A 17281-nucleotide genomic window follows, 5' to 3' on the forward strand; every position below is an offset into this window, starting at 1 on the left:
CAAGTGAATAAATAGCAAGGAAGGAAACTCTGTAATGGAGTTAGGATATGGTCCAAAAAACTTGTAATTCAAATATCTTATTGTACCCTTCTCTGGTGTTATGTTGCAAAAAAAAAAAAAAAAGGAAAGATGTCCAAATCTATACAGACAGAAAAAAATATCCAGGAAAATTATAGCTACAAGCTGCCTGTGCTCAAGAAAAGTGTTTTTATTGGAAAATGAAACTGAAATCTCAAGAATGAAATGAAAAGCGTGAAATAGCATGTACAGTAAGCGAAACAGCAGAAAAAGGAATGGTGAATAAAGGAGATTTGACAAAGAAAAATAAATAGGCATCTGTGATGCGCTGAAGGAAAGGAAAGAGGAGATACATAAGAATAAATCAGAGAATCAATCAGATTCTGGAGTGGTTTGCATCATTTATGAGTATGTTTGCTTTGCATTCTAGTCTCTTCTACAGTATCCATCCCTGGTGGTTCTGGTAATTTTCTCTCCTCTGTAGGACCACAAATGGGAAAGAGAATTTCTGGCATAGATGCATAGCCCATGTAGAGAACCAGCCGGTGGTCAGGGTGTAGTGTGTGTCCATCTCTTTGTCTGATCCACAGAGAAAGGGAGTCTGTCATAGGCCCAGCTACGGAGCATGGCTCTTTAGGTCAAGCTGTAGAAACTCATGCTTTTAACTCTGGAAGTCCCTGGAATTAGCCAAGATAGTAGCCATCACATATTAATATAGGCAGCTTGGACTAGTAGATAGGGCAACGGAGTGGGAGTCAGACACCCTGAGTTATATAATCCTTGTTCTGCCACTTCCCCACCATGTGACATTAGTCAAGTCACTTCAAATCTCCGTACCTTTTCCCTCTCCTTCCCTTTCTCTGTCTAGTCTATTTAGACGGTAAGCTCTTCAAGCCAGGGACAGACTCTTACTAAACAGTGACTCATACAGTAGTGTTTTCAAATGTGACCTCTAATTTTGGGTGCTTAGCTTAAACACACTGACCAAAATTCTCAAAAATGAATGCCCATTGCTGATCTCCTAAATCCATCTTTAGGCTCCTATATAAGTGACCTGATTTTCAGAAGCACTCAGCCCCTATCAGCTCCAATTAAAAGACAATGAAAGCTGCCACTTACTATACAGGTGCCTAAATTCTGACTTAGGAGTCTAAATTTAGGGCTCCCTTTTATAAAAATCTTGGCTGTTGGGTCTGATTTTCAGGAGTGCTGAGAATACTTAGCTGCAAGTCAAAACCTCTCCGTGCCTCAGTTTACTCCCCAAGTACATGAGGATACAAACAGCCACTTGAAGCGGGTGTGGTAAGAATTCAGAATGAAGTGCTCTGAGCTCTTTAGATGAAAAATGCAAAGTGTTATTCATCTGAAGTGTGTCTCTGTGTAGCCAGAGTGCTCCATCCCCCCTGGGTGAAGTCAAGGTTCTTGCACTACCGCAACCATGTGACTGGTCTACGATTAGCACATGGAGAACCTCTCTGCCGGCCTCCTCCTGCAGAATTCTATTACAAATATAGATGTGTGAGGGGACTGTTGGCTCAGGGGTTCTCAAATTGGGGGTCGGGACCCCTCAAGGGGTTGTGAGATGATGGAGGGGTCACGAGCTGTCAGCCCCCATGCATGGCTGACAGCCAGAGCCCTGCAGATATAGGGGGCCAGAGAGCAGCGGCTGAAGGAAGTGCCGCCCCCAGCAGCAGTGCAGAAATAAGGGTGCTATGGCATAGGGGTGTGGGTGGCATGGGGGGAGTTGTCACTTTTTTCGGGGGGGGGGGGGGGGTTGTCACAGCCTGAAATATTTTCAAAGGTGGTCCCAGAAAAAAAAAAGTTCCAGAATCCCTGAAAGTTGGCCCCTTAGTGAAACCTGGCGGGGGTTTTTTGGTTGGCCCTCTCCTAGTACCAAAGGAAAGAGGGTGGGCCGACGAGAAATCAAGACCTGAAACCAACAGTGCCCAGGGCCAGTGGGAAGAGGCCAACGTTCCCAGTCAGCCCAATGGACAGGGCAGGCAGGCCAATGAGGGAGTCAGGAGCCCAGGTCCCGTTCTCTATGTGAGCCGGAGCTGCCTGAGCTGGAGCGGGGCCGAGCTACAGAGAGACCAAGTGCGCGAGCTGAGCTGGGAGCAGAGCTGCAGCAGCCAGAGGAGCAGCCAGAGAGCAGTGCTGGGAGCTGAGCCAAAGCAGAGCCAGAAGTAGAGAGAATCAAAGGAGGAGCCCGGGGTGCTGAGTGGAGGCAGAGCAGCAGCATCATGGTGGCAGCGTGGAGCTGGAGCTGTCCGGAGCCGGGTGCGGTGAGCAGCTGGGGACAGGGAGGGGGACCCTGGGCCCAGCACAGGGAGACACTCCCCGACAAGAGGTCTTGCAGGCCAGACTGGGAGAGGGATTGTGACCCCACCGGCAGAGGAGTGGGGACAATGCTGGGAAGAAGGTTCTTGCCCCCTAGAGCCTGAGGACGTCGGGGCTCCACCAGAGCAGGTTTCCGACCCGCGGGATCGCCGCAGCACAGCCAGGGCCTGGGACATGGGAGTAGCAGGCTGTGAATTTCCCTTACCTTCCAGAGACGGCTGTTTGTGGTGTCCCCGTAGCCAGGGTGCGGGATTACCTGTTACCTTTAGCCTTCCCCATTGCTTTCTTTTTTTTAAATTCATTGCTGTTTAATAAATTGTATTTGCTGTGAACAACATGCAATGATCAGTGGGTCAGGGAACCACCCGATGCAAAGAGAGTGCCCCAGGGTGGGGACACCCCTAGCCCCTGTCCCAAGTGACCACGACAAGATGGGGGTGAAGCCCCTCAGGAATCCTGGGCCCAGCCTTGTCAGGGGGGGGGGTGGAAGGGGAGTCCTCAAGGTCAGGCAGGCCTTTGGGTAAAGGGAATTGGCGCAAGGACTCAGATCCTTCTGCTAGCAAACTCTACCCGGGCAGGGTCTGAACCAGGAAAGCTACCCACAACAGAGGGACCATTTCTCCACTTACATATGGAAACAGGCTGGTTCCTAGTTCAATGCATTTGGATTGCTGCTATAATAGCTGGGGAAAGAGAAGGTTGGGAGCTGACTTGATCACTGTGTACAGGTACTTACACATGAAAAAGAGATGTGATAGTGGAGGGCCATTCAACCTTGCTGACAAAGGCATAACAAGATCTAATGGCTGGAAACTGAAGTTAGACAAAATCACCCTTGAAGTAAGATACAATTTCCTAGCTGTGAGGGCAATTAAACACCGGAACGCTTTAACAAGAGAGCTGGGGGAAACAATGTAATTTGGAGTCTTTAAAACGAGATTAGATGTCTTTCTAAAAGATGTACTTTCTATCCACCTTCAATCTGCATCTCCAGGTGGTCAGACAGCATGATCATGATGGTCCCTTCTGGTCCCAGAGTCTATGAATTTCTTCTCAACCTATAGCTGCCAGGGGTAATAAATACTCTTGTGTAATACTCAGAGGATAATACGTCCAGTGAAAAATAAGGAAATATTCCATTTTGCTGAAAAATCAAAGTATTCCATAGTACTGACTCAAGAGATGTGACTGCAGTCACTGACGCTGCCTAGGACTACAGACCCATGGCACGTTATACACCTTCCAAGGCTCATAAAGCTTTAAAATCACTGATTAGAAAGTCAAGTCTGGATGGATCGATGATGGCTAGTTAATCCCAAAGAGAAGGACTCCTTCTAAACCCCCACAGTATGCATTCAAGGATCTATATGTATTAGTATCTAAATTCATACTGCAATTCCCAGCTCCCCTCTATTATTCATATTGTGACTACTGTCTCATCAGCTCATGCCTATTTTTAGGGCTGTCAACTAAATGCAGTTAAATCAAGTCATTCACTCAAAACAAATTAATTTAATTTAAAAAATAATCGTGATTAATCACAGTTTTAATCACACAGTTAAACAATAATAGAATACCATTTAATTAAATATTTTGGATGTTTTCTACATTTTCAGATATATTGATTTCAGTTACAACACAGAACACAAAGCATACAGTGCTCACATTATATTATTTGTATTACATATATTTGTGCTGTAAAAAAGATAAACAAAAGAAATAGTATTTTTCAATTCACCTCATACAAACACTATAGTGCAACTTACAAATGTAGATTTTGTTACATAATTGCAACCAAAAAGAAAACAATGTAAAACTTTAGAGTCTACAAGTCCACTCAGTCCCATTACTTGTTCAACCAATTGCGAAGACAAACGTTTATTTATATTTACGGGAGACAATTCTGCCTGCTTCTTATTTACATCACCTAAAAGTTTGCATGCACTGTTGTAGATGGCATTGCAAGGAATTTACATGCCAGATATGCTAAACATTCATATGTCCCTTCATGCTTTGGCCACCATTCCAAAGGACATGCTCCCATGCTGACAACGCTCGTTAAAAAACCAAAGCATTAATTATTTTTTTTACTGTACTCCTTGGGTGAGAATTGTACGTCTCCTGCTCCAAGATTTGACACACATTCTGCCATATATTTTGTTTTATGGCAGTCTCAGATGACGACCCAGCACATGTTGTTGAATTTAAGAACATTTCACTGGAAATTTCACAAAAAGCAAACAAGGTACCAATATTAGATTTCTAAAAATAGCTACAACACTCAACCCATGGTTTAAGAATCTTAAGTGCCTTCCAAATCTAAGCGGGACGAGGTGTGGAACATGCTGTCAGAAGTCTTAAAAGAGCAACACTCTGATGTGGAAACTACAGAACCCGAATTACCAACAAAGAAAATCAACCTTCTGCTGGTGGCATCTGAGTCTGGTGATAAAAATGAACATGTGTCAGTCTTCATTGCTTTGGATCGTTATTGAGCAGAACCTGTCATCAGCATGGAAGCATGTTCTCTGGAATAGCAGTCGAAGAATGAAGGGGCATACAAACGTATAGCATATCTGGCACATAAATATCATGCAATGCCGGCTACAGCAGTGCCATTCTCACATTCAGGTGACATTGTAAATAAGCAGCGGTCAGCATCATCTCCCATAAATATGAACAAACTTGTTTGTCTTAGCGATTGGCTGAACAATAAGTAGGTCTAAGTGGACTTGTAGGCTCTAAAGTTTTACACTGTTTTGATTTTGAGGGCAGTTATGTAACAGAAAAAATTCTACATTTGTAAATTGCACTTTCACGACAATGAGATTGCTGAGATTGCACTACGGTACTTGTATGAGGTGAATTGACAAATACTATCTTTTGTTTATCTTTTTGCAGTGCGAATATTTGTAATAAAAAATAATATAAAGTGAGCACTGTATGCTTTGTATTCTGTGTTGTAACTGATACATGAAATATCAAAAAATATTTAATTAAATGGTATTCTATTATTGTTTTACAGTGCAATTAACACTATGATTAATGGTGACTATTTTTTTTAATCTCGCGATTAATCGGAATTAATTTTTTTAATCATTTGCTAGACCAACTAATTTTGTTTGGGAAAACCTTACAGAGAAATCTACTGTAGGAAGATGGAAAACACCAGCTTTAAATTAAAGAGAGAATTGATGGATTTTTTTTCCTAACAAATTTGAACCCAAATCTCCTTTTCAATACAATAAAAGAAACCACAAAAACAGTAATGAGAGATTTTGTTATCAGTCAGGGGATCCTTTAAAGCAATATATATGATGCCCAAGTCATAGGCCATGAAATGAAATAAAACACTGGAATTAAAGCACAGTTTAATTACTGTAAATCCAAACATAAATTAAGCAATTAAATCAAAATAATCCATTAATTTTAAAGAGCCTGGGGCTAGATTGGGATACACATATTCATGTTAAATTATATTTTATTCCTTGTATATTTTCCTTTACTTTCATGAGACCATTCAAGGATTAAGGTAGTACCCTCTGTAAACAAAGGCAGCAGAATCTGGCCTATAACAATTAAATAGTCATGATGAAAAAAAGGATAGTGTTGCTATTTCAACTGAGTATTAAAACAGTTACATCAATTAGATTCTGCGGGTTACTGTATATAATATGCTATAAATAAATGGTTTTATTGTATAAAGAAATGTGTACAAGCCAAAGGGGCTGCATAGGTCCATTTTAAATAGATCTAAAAAAATATATGCTTATATTCCATTATTGTGAGGAGACGTTTCAAAACACATTTTCAAAGTCAGTTCAAGAAGTTTTAAGATTGCTGTCCTCTGTGGATAAAATTAAGCTATAAGACAACTGAAGGCTAAAAAAAGAACGCTCGTCCAGATGGATTCCCTGATGAATTCTATAAAATATTTACAGATCTTCTGTCGCCAAAACTTACGCTTCTTTTTGATGAGATGAAAGCCAAAGACTCTCCACCTGTTCCCCGCTCCAGAGAAGCAATGACAATTTGCTGAAAAAAGCTCCCAGATAATCTTTTGTTTGAAATTATTAAAGGTCACTCTCGCTTATCAATGTCGATTCAAAATATTTGTGAAACAGTCCACTTGCTACTCCCACATTTTAGTTAGCCCCCCAAAAATTATTCTACACCTAACTTCCAGTGTCAAGAAATTGCCACTAAAATAGATTTTGCTCAGATAAGCTTGAGATGTCTAATGTCAGTCTTGTAGTGAATGAACAGACCATTTCTGTGGCAGTACTGCTGTATTCAGAGGCCAAAACATATCTGTGTAATGAGATTATAATATCCCTGTACTTCATTGGTTTGGGGTTAGCGAAAGATTTGTCAATTATTTGAATATATGAAGTTACCTTTGCCAGAATCTTGATCGGTGGGGTCTGTATTCATTCAGCCTCAGTTCATAGACAGACCACCAGACAAAGGGGTTGTTTTTCATTTTTATTTGTTAGTTCTGGTCCTGATTCTGCCATCCCCACTTACCCTGAGTAGTACCGTACTTGGCAGATAATCCCAATGGTTCCAGCGGGACTCATGGAGAAAGGTGCTACACAACATCAATAATGCTATCAGAATCTAGACCCTTACTTTTAGAACCTGCATCTCCTGCTATTTAGTGATTGATATCTATGGATTTACCTGTCATGACAGGAAGGACAGTCTTGCAGTAAAGGCACTGGGACTCAGAAGATGTGAGTTCAATTTGTCTCTCCTCCAAGGACTTCCTGCGTATGATCCTCAGCAAGTCCCTTCATTTCTCCATGCTCTCTTCCCACACTGGAACTGCATAGTTAGACTTTAAGATGTTCAAGGCAGAGACTGTCTCTCACTGTGTGTTTCTACTAAAACAGGGCCTTGATCTCTGTTGGGGTCTCCAACCAGGCACTACGGTAATTCAAATAATAATGATTTAACTCTCCCAAACAGGCCTGCTCTAATATCTCAGGTTACTGGGTTAACGGGACAAAAACTGAAGCTTTCCATCCTACCCAATTTTGCTTCCCAGCCCGTTTTGCCCACCATTCTGCAAGAAGGGAGTTTGTAACACATTAAGTACTCAATTTTATCTGACCTTGACTCAACAGATCATTTAGCAGTATGTTTTTTTAAAAGCAAAATAAAAGATGCAGTAACTAATTGATCTCTAGTGGATGTTCTCTGGTCAGAGCTATTAGAAACCACAATTAATTTACAATTAGCATGTTGCCCCTTCCTGTCCGTTCACCCTTTCAGAAATGTCTCTAAACAAGTCTCTGTGATCATCAGTCATATTTCAAGGTATCAGAAAAATACTCCTCTGCGAGTACATGGGCAGAATGGATGTATCCCATATTTCAGTTCAAGGAATTTACTACTGTGAAGCAAGTAGTACAGAGATTGAAGGATGATATACATGTCTCTACTGGCTAAACATGGAAAGACATATAGCTATTCATTCTCCCATTGAACTGTCTCCCTTCCCTCCGCTTCAGAATTGCATCCTATTCCCCATACAACTGTAAAAGGACTTTAGACAGAGGAGCAGCTTACTCAAAACCATCAAGGATCTCATGCTTTATGATCTTCCTTCGAATCATGGAGCTAAATCAGGCAACTGAATTCCACGGATCACTGCACTAATGTTAATGGAGCACGAATCACCCAGTGCTCTGTGCAGCTCCTGAAGCAAGCAAGAGGACAGGCTTGAACTACTCTCTGAGGAGGACCAAGGAGGAGGAGTAGCCTCCAGGGTTCCTAAGCCACATTCAGCAGTGCCTTCGGGAGGAAGTGGTGGACTTTCCCTAACTGCAAAGTTCCTGAACTACTGCAACAGCCCCAAGAGCCTCCACCAGCTTCAAACCCTCTGCTTTCCAAAGCAGCTGTGCCCCACCCACTCCCCCAACCAGTTACACAAGGCCGCTCCAGTGGATGGAGCTCCGGGAATGGTGGAAGGACACGTTGAAAACGTTCACCGTAAAGGAAAAATCTAATGTATATGGCAAACACTGATATATACACACAACATCTGGACAAAGCAGTAAAGGTTGTGGATTTCATCTGAAGTAGCTGGTGGGTGGGTATGGACTTGTATCAGAAGGGAAGAGGCTATGCTAGCTACTAGTACAGGGGTGTGATCATTGGCGGAACAGAACATCACTTATAGGAAAGTTCATGCTGCATTTTGACCTGTGTCTACCTCCAATCCTCTCTTTCTTAATAGTAATAAATCATGGTGGGCTCAGGATGCGCAAAACCAGTCTGTCCACTAATGATTCCTGCTGGTCGGGTAGCGGACAATGCATTTATTCACACCTTGTTTCAAGGTTTCAATGAACTAATTATTCTGGTACCAACTAACGAATAACCAAACTGAAACCAGTTTGTAAAATGATTAGGTGACATGCTATAATCAGAAAATATAGTTGAGTATTTAAAAAATGTATAAACTCCCAAATACAGTGACCACCATTAAAAACTTGCCAATTACCACCTACATTACTTTAGTGAGGTAAAGCACATCTTATATGCAACATATAATGGCAATCACTGGTATGAATTAACCTTCGATATTAAAATAAGCCTTCGACATCAGAAGGGTGAGTGCACAACTTCATATCATAGACCACTGAATCCATTCACTTCTTGATTGAACAATTTGAGAGTGGTTCTCAAGCGTGACAAGATGGAACAGCTTTTAAACATTAGGAATCTTTTAGCTGAATATCCCATTTAACATCATTACTGCAGACTGACCTTTGCTCCAGTTTCTCACGTTACATTCATTATCAGAGACTTCTTAGTTTGGTATCTCTTTCTTTTTAATTTTAAAAGTTTAAAGTTGAATTAAGCTTCTTAGAAAGAACAAATCCGCCACTATGCCTCTGTGTTGGACAAGGCAATGCAAGGCCTGAACAAAATAAGAGATTTTAAACTTCCACAGAATCAGAGAAATTAAGGTTGGAAGGGACCTCAGGTCATCATCTATTCCAATCCCCCGCTCAAAGCAGGACCAACCCCAACTAAATCATCCCAGCCAGGGCTTTATCAAGCTGGGTCTTAAAGACCTTTATGGATGGAGATTCCACCACCTCCCTAGGTAACCCATTCCTGTGCTTCGCCACCCTCCTAGTGACAACGTTTTTCCTAATATCCAACCTCGATTTCCCCCACAGCAACTTGAGACCATTGCTCCTTGTTCTGTCATCTGCCACCACTAAGATCAGCCTAACTCCATCCTCTTTGGACCCCCACCTTTCAGGTAGTTAAAGGCTGCTATCAAATCCCCCCTCACTCTTCTCTTCTGTAGACTAAAAAAGCCCAGTTCCCTCAGCCTCTCCGCATAAGTCTTATGCTCCAGCCCCCTCATCATTTTGTTGCCCTCCACTGGACTCTCTCCAATTTGTCCACATTTGTTCAGGTACTGAAGGCCAATGCATGGAGAAATTCTATCCCAGATTATTGAGTTTTTCAATAGAATAAATCATTATTAACTGCTATTAACAATTTTAAAATTGACGTAACTAGGATACTTCGTATTTAACACGATTGGCTTAACAACTCTATCTAAGAACTCTTCGACTGCAGTGCAATAAACAGCTTTCACTTCTTTCCTCATCCCTGCTCACTTTGCTCCACTTCTCTGCCCCCGTCCTTGCCTTCTCCCACTCCCCGCTAGCCGCCTCCCTTCCCTCCCCTCCCCGGTGTCACATGAGCTCCTCATTCAGGCCCCTCTGTTAAGCTCCACCACTTGAGGAAATCCTTCTGGCCTTAAACTTCCACTGAAAGTCGCCATTCGTGTCTGTATCAACATCATTTCAAAAAAAGTCTCGAACAAGGAAGCCAAGAACCAAGCAGATGTTACCTTCTGTGAAGCCCGGTAAACTGCTACTCCAGCTGCTATTCCTCATCTGTTACATATCCAGCTCCTTCAGCCTAAGCTGCTTGAAGCTTGCCAACATCTGATTTTTTATCAAAGTTTTGAATTTCAAACCAAAAAAAAAAGGCAAAACATTTTCAGTGATGTTATCCCAACCCCCCCCCCCTCCTCAATTTTTGGCCTTTCAACCTCCATTACCTGTTGTGTCTTCAATCTGTTGGACTGTATGCCACCTCGTTAGGAATAAAGTCACTTACTTAGAAGATGGAGGTTGTCAGTGCCTCTCTCTCATTTACTTTTTCCTACCTGAAATTGCAGCTAGACAAATTCAGTCCAGAAATAACGTGGACATTTTTAAACAGTGAAGGCAATGAACCACTGGAACAATTTATCAAGCCTTTATCATTCTCCATCACAGGCAATTTTTAATTCAAGATTGGATGTTTTACTAAGAGATCTGCTCTAGGAATTATTCTGGGTAGGTTCTATGGCCTGTGTGATACAGGCACCCAGACCAGATTATCACAATGGTCCCTTCTGGCCTTGGAATCTACCAAAATCATCTGTAGTGCTGGGTGCCAGCAGGATGGAGCCATTTCATACCTAACTTCTTTCACTTACTCCCTGTCAATGTGAAGTATGACCACAGTAGAGAGACTGAAATTTATACTGGTCTAACAACCAGGACTTTGGACAAGTGCCACACAATCACCGCTAGACGAAGAGAGACCAGTGGCAACTTTAAAATGCCTGATACATTACAACCCATCAGGGCTAGAAATGTGTGCGCTGCATACTTATACAATAATACCTGTGAGATGCTCAGTGATTTAGTGGGTAGGGCACTGGACTGGGACTCAGGAGATCTGGTTTCTTCTCCCAGCTCTGCCACTGGCCTGCTAGGTGACCTTGGGCAAGTCACTTTTCTTCCCACCTTCCATCTGTCTTGTCTATTTAGATCGTAACCTCTTCAGGGCAGGGACTTTATTTTACTCTGCATTTGTACAGTGACTTGCACAACTGGGCCCTGACCTTGGCTTAATAACAACAATACCTCTACTAAGCAGGGACTCCTGTTCAAAATACACAGCTTTCTTGTCTAGCTATAACAGTTCATGAGGAGTGCAATTTTGTCTAAGGTCCTTTAATTGTGATTAGCTTCTTTCACCCCTGGAATTCCCACCAGATTTTAGGAGCATCTGTTCAGAGAATTGCTGGTGCAAGAAACAAATGCTACATCCAGTAACCAGAATATTGTAACCCCAGCATTCAAACAGCAGACTGTATGAATCGACTCGACTGGATCTGAGAAACACTGACTGCTAAAATCATGTTGCAAATGAAATGCACCGGGACGGGGGGGAGGAAGGGGATGTTTGTAGGAAGCAGGAAAACAATCAGAAAGCTGTGACTTTAAAAAGGTCTGATATTTATTTTAACCGTGAAGGCTAGAAGCATTCTGGCCATACCAGTACAAATGTTTTCAGGCAGGGTTTGAAAAAGGTACCAGACACCTAGCAGCCAGAGGCAAATGTGGAAAGAAAGAAGGCAGCATGTTTCAATAGTGTGGCCAAGGGCACAACAACCTGGTGAGAACCCCCAGCTGCTACGAAGGGAGAAGTTACTGGGATCTTAACCAGGGTACCTGTACCCTGCTTAGGGCTCCATTTTAGATATCAGTCTCCAGCTAGTACGTGTGATAAATATGAAGCTCCACAATCTCACACATAAATACACATGCTGCTGGAAGGGAGAAGGACCAGTGTTATGTATCTCCAGGGCCGCCTGCCTGCTGCAAGGATGAGGAGGAAAAGTCTGATATTCTACACACAAAAGCCTTCATGAACATCACCACTGCCTACCGCTGTCAATGCACATAGCTTTCTGCAGCAGCATTAAACTGATATAGAGGAGGTCTTCACTGCCGCCCACGGAATGAACCTGGGCAGGGTCCTCTAAAGCTGTTTGGCAAAGCTCTGAACAGCAGCAGAGGCATGGAAAAAGTCTTCCTGAGTCTGCAGACAACCCAGCAATGGTTCGCCATTCGATTGACACTTGGAAGGTTCTCTTCACAACCATTCGGACTGAGGACAATTTATTTGAATGAACTCATGCATCCTGCAGAAGATGAGGGCTAAACCAGGCCAATCTCTAGAGAGCTCTGCCCATTTGCTACTAAGTTTGTGAGATTTTTCATGGTTCTGCTTTCAGGCAGTAACCCCCTTCCAAGCACTGGTCTTAAACCACTGATCAGAGTCAATTTCAATCTCCAACAACAAATACGTTATTTTGCTCTCAGTGTATAAATGAAAAAGCAAACACCACTTTTCCTTCCTGGTAGCTGTTTACACTCTATTCTTGCTTCTATTTAGGTGGAAGTGTTTAAATTATACAGACAAATTGCATCCTTGCCCCTCTGCATTAAATATTAAAACAGATGCTTTTTCTGTTTGATCTTCCAATATCTTTTTTACAAAGGAACGCCTGCTGCAAAAGGAGTGTGTTCTACTTTGTAGTAGTGCTGTTCTATATGAATTATTACACACATCTATCTCTCCCTCTGATCTCAGTACAACATTAAACCTTTGTTTAATAATGGAAGTGTACAACAGTTATTGTATCTCTCCTACCACAGCACTTCTTTTATGCAAACACAACTCTGAGCAAAAATCTCCTCTTATGCCAACACATACAAGACCTTTCAGATTATCTACTGTAGTAAATATAGCACTAGATGAACTATATACATGGAATAAAAGGAAGATTTAAGTGTATGGAAAGTTGGTAAATCTTGGATGACCGATTAAATTCTAGGTTACAGCTTGAGATACTTGATGTTTTTGTTTACTGGGACAGCTTTGGGACCTAGAAGTGTGTGTGGATTTAAGGTGATGAGCACACAGAAAAACCTGTGTGGGTGTGACTTTAGTTTCTTTACAGATGCATAAAGAAGTTTGAAGGCCTTTTAATGTCTATGTAACTCAAATGCCGTCAAAACACTTGGCAGAAAAAAAGATATCTTTGTTAAAGATCCATTCCTTTCCTAGCCCTTCGATTAAGGTCTAACAAAACTCACTCCAATCACATTGTCTGAGACAATCAACAAAAAGAGGGTTGACCAGATTTGACATTCCTGATATCATTAAGGTAGGAAAGACATACACCCATTTTTCTCCCTTTTAAAGATCACCTTTAACTCAGCCAATCACTCAAGAAGGAGGAGATCACAAATTCATTTACCTTGCAACTTTTCCTTGGTTTGGTTTGACACACACGAAGCTTTATACAAATATTAGTTGTTCAGAGCAGGGCTTTTCTGTTCCCAGCTCTTTCTGCAAAAGAAGTCCAATCAGATGGAAAAGCAGGATGCTGAAGAGGGAAAGGAAAACTGCAGTTTGGACCTTAACTATCCACTGAAATGTAGCTACATCTGGGGTAGAGTACAGCAGCTGTTTAACACAACAGCAGTTTAGTGCAGGTGATGAAGAATATTATATCCGACTGAAAACAACAGGAGGTTTTAGGGGCGCAGAATGAAATTACCCACTCTGGAAATGGCTCTACACAGAGACGTGAACGCTGTAAATTTGAAAGAGTGCTATGGAACTTTTAATGGTCACAGGTGGTTAAGAGCGCTGCTGAAAAATGGCATTTCCCACCACAAAGTACCCCTAAGCACCATGCTCACTCATGAGGAAGATGGGTACCTAGTGAATCTCCAGCACTACTGTTCTCTCATCCAAATATAGGCCAGAACCTGCTAAGCTTATGAGGTCAGACAGGAGAGCAGCTCAAGGCATTTTTAGCTGCGGCTGCAGAAAGGGTCTGTTGATCTCAGGGTAGCATACTGCCTTTGGGCAGAATATGCCACAGCATGGGCTCCAACGGGGTGGGCGAAGGAAATGGGCTTCTCATGCAAGCCAAGGGGCAGAAGCAAATTCCAGCAGCGGCACTGTCGACTCCAATTGGCCTACGATGCCAGCCCGTTGACCGCTTGTTAAAACAAGCATCTTCATGCTCCCCCCATGCTGCCCCTCACACTGGGGTGGAGCACTCCATAAACGTCCGCAAAACTAATTCATCGTCCACCTTTAAGACCCTCCTTAAAACTCCCGTGTGCTGTGAGGCCTACAAAAAAACGTGACAGCGGTAAAGCCGCTGGTGTCACAAGACAGCCCATCAGGCTGACCACTATTGTCTCATTGTTTCCTTGTACTCCGCCGACTGTCTATATCCATCTGTTGCCACTTGTTTTTCACGTGGATTGTGAGCTCTTTGGGGCAGGGACTGTCTTTTTGTTCCGTGTTTGTACAGCGCCTGGCACAATGGGGCTCGATCCATGATGAGGGCTGCTAGGTTCTATGGTAATACAAATAATAGACAACGGTGAAATGAAATGAGCAACCGTGGGAGTGCGTGATGTCAGGAGCAGTAACAGGCAAGGCAGTGTCTGAAGAAAAGTGACGGGGGGCTTGGATCCACACAGAACTGACACCTTTGTTAGTTCAGAAAGGAAATGCTAAGGCACGCTCGTCTGTGTGGCGAAGCAGAACAGAAGAGGAAGAGGCAGGTGTGGGAGGGACAGGGAAGAAGTGCCCTGGATCCCAGATGTTGTCCTGTAGTTAAGACATTTGCAGTACTGCAGCTTCCCAGAGAGCACCTGCTCTGCGGGTTTAAGAGAAAGGGCCCGATCCTGCATTCTGTGTTTACACACACTTCAGTTGGAGCTGGAGACAAACAAAGACACGCGGCATCTGGCCCAAAGTTTGTATTTTTCAGCCCGACCAAGCAAAGCATTTACTATTAGCCACAACAGTCACCGTTTCTTAGCGGTTAAGAAAATTCGGGTTCCAGCAGAAGTTTATTTTCTGCTTGGGAGAGAAGTGAGAGGGCACAGAGACAAGTTACTCCACCCTTGACTGTATTTATTGACAAGAGGCACATTTGTTGAGAAAAGGAATAAGATACGGCAGCAAACGTTGAGCAAAGACAGCAGTTGTTTTCAAGCAGCCACCTCTAATCCACAGCACATCCGGTTCTGCTTCCCACACATCTGTCTTCCCCAGATGCATAAGGATTATAAGTAGCTCCTGTACTAAAGGCCAGGTTTTCAACTGAGACAGAGAACTGACCCTAAATGACCCAAAGAGCTGCCGATTCAGCTATCACAAGAGTCCACCTGAGCCGCCCCATTTGGCAGTGCCTTTACTAACAGGGCCAGACACAAATCCTACACATTTATCCAGCACTTCAGGAGCGGTGCAGGAATCCTTTTACCCACTGTTTAAATGCAGCCATCTCTGGAGGAGGAACATGGTAGCTGTTTAACAGCACAAATAGTAGTTTAGGAAAGAGAACAAAGAAAATCTTCTCCATTTGATGCTGTGGGGGGGGGGGAAGTGATTTTAGGAGACTGACTGGAAGGATGCAGGGGAAACTAGGAGAGGAGCCTGGGGTAAATTGGAGCAGGGCAGCGAGTACCCAGAAATGTGTAAAGAATGGGACATCATCAGCCTTCTGAGAGCGCAACTAAAGATGGGATGTTTGGAGGGGAAGCTTTAGTTGGGAGAGGGGTTCAAATGACATTTGTAAAGGGCTGAGGTCCAAGGGTGACTCTCAGTTCAGTTCTCATTGGACAAAGGCTCCATACAATGAAGCATTCCTCCTGGGTAAGACTGTTACAATTTTAGCAGAGAGGCCAAATACTGAGCACACTGAACTACCCTCTTGCCCTTGAAATTGCTCCTCTCCAGAGCAGAGTTAAGGCACATTTGTGTGGTACAACAGAAAGAACAAACACTATCAGTCCAGTTCACACACACTCGCGCTCACACGAGACACCAATGTATCAACAACATACCCAGTTCCTGAACGTGCAGCATCTGATCTAAGCAAAGCATCCGTGACCTCACGCCTTCAGAAAATAAATGTCTGCACAGCACCAGGCACCGACTCTGAATCTAGTGTCCTGCCAAGAAACCAAATTCCATACAGAGTGGGAGGAGGGAGGAAGTTCCAGGACACAACAATGCAGATGGATTTCTAGGAAATGTGAATCAGTCTCAGCTGTCAGCAGTTATCCTACAATCATAGAACCATCGGGTCAGAAGGGACCGCAAGGGTCATCTAGTCTAACTCCCGCCCCCCACCGAGATGCAGGATTTGTTGTGTCTAAACCAACCAAGACAGCTGGCTACCCAGCCTCTTTCCTCCAGTGAAGGAGCTTCCACGACTTCCCTAGACTTCCTCAAGAAAGGGGTGTCAGACTCACCAGGCAGCAAAGACAACGAGGGAGAGAGAGACATGAAGAAGAGAAAGATCCTTTGGGAAGTAGGCTACAGACCTGGCCATGTTATGTGGAAACTGGGATCTACTAAACCAGGCCTGCTCCACCTATTTCCAAGCATGGCCCATATCTTAAGAGAGCATCTCGTGGCCCGACCTGCCCTCCCACTCACCACCAATATCATCCCTGTGGCACTCACAGCAACTGCACACATGGGGAAGTCAAACTAAGGAAGCATCTAATGTATTTTTAGCTGGTTTCACAGAACGTAATAGCTGGAAACAAGGAGGAACGACCACCAAGTGCTGTGCAGATCACAGCTTGGGACCCAGTCAACTAAACGGAGCTCCGTAGAACTTTGTTGAAGACCCGCCTTGTGTCAGCAGGATTTTCCAATACCACATCCACCTGTCCTTCCACATCACCCATGTACTGGTCCCTTCTTCTCTGCTTTCCCCAGACCTTTCAGCTTCTCATCCTGGCCTTCAAGGCTCCTCAAAAACTAGTTTCCACCGCTTTTCACCATCTCAACCACTGGTCTGGCTCCAGCCCTGCATGTGCTCCTTTCTGATGTCTCAGGAGCTCCCACCCTGATCCAGTTTAGCATGGCTTCTCCTCTTTCAATTACTATCAATTTATTTTCCGGTACTGCCTATGGACACGAGTCAAGACGCAGAGTAGATCAGCAGCAGAAGCAGGAAGAGAATCCTTGTGTTCGAAGTCCAGTGTCCTCGCCACTA

The 17281-nt window shown here is 43.4% G+C and overlaps 1 protein-coding gene across 4 annotated transcripts in view; it reads right to left on the bottom strand.

Annotated features, from left to right (window-relative positions):
- TSNARE1 (t-SNARE domain containing 1) overlaps positions 1-17281 on the bottom strand; it is a 565000-nt gene that overhangs the window by 511777 nt on the left and 35942 nt on the right. The window contains exon 1 of one of the 4 annotated variants that reach the window (XM_067558342.1): positions 7039-7153. The exons of the other annotated variants lie outside the window; for them this stretch is intronic. The gene's annotated coding sequence lies outside the window, so the exon portion shown is untranslated. Of the gene's footprint in view, positions 1-7038; positions 7154-17281 lie in introns of those variants that run through there. 4 annotated transcript variants of the gene reach the window in all.

This window comes from Emydura macquarii, unplaced genomic scaffold (assembly GCF_026122565.2).
Source record: "Emydura macquarii macquarii isolate MOO-44397 ecotype Brisbane River unplaced genomic scaffold, CSIRO-AGI_Emac_v2 contig_1947, whole genome shotgun sequence".
Lineage (NCBI taxonomy): Eukaryota > Metazoa > Chordata > Testudines > Chelidae > Emydura > Emydura macquarii.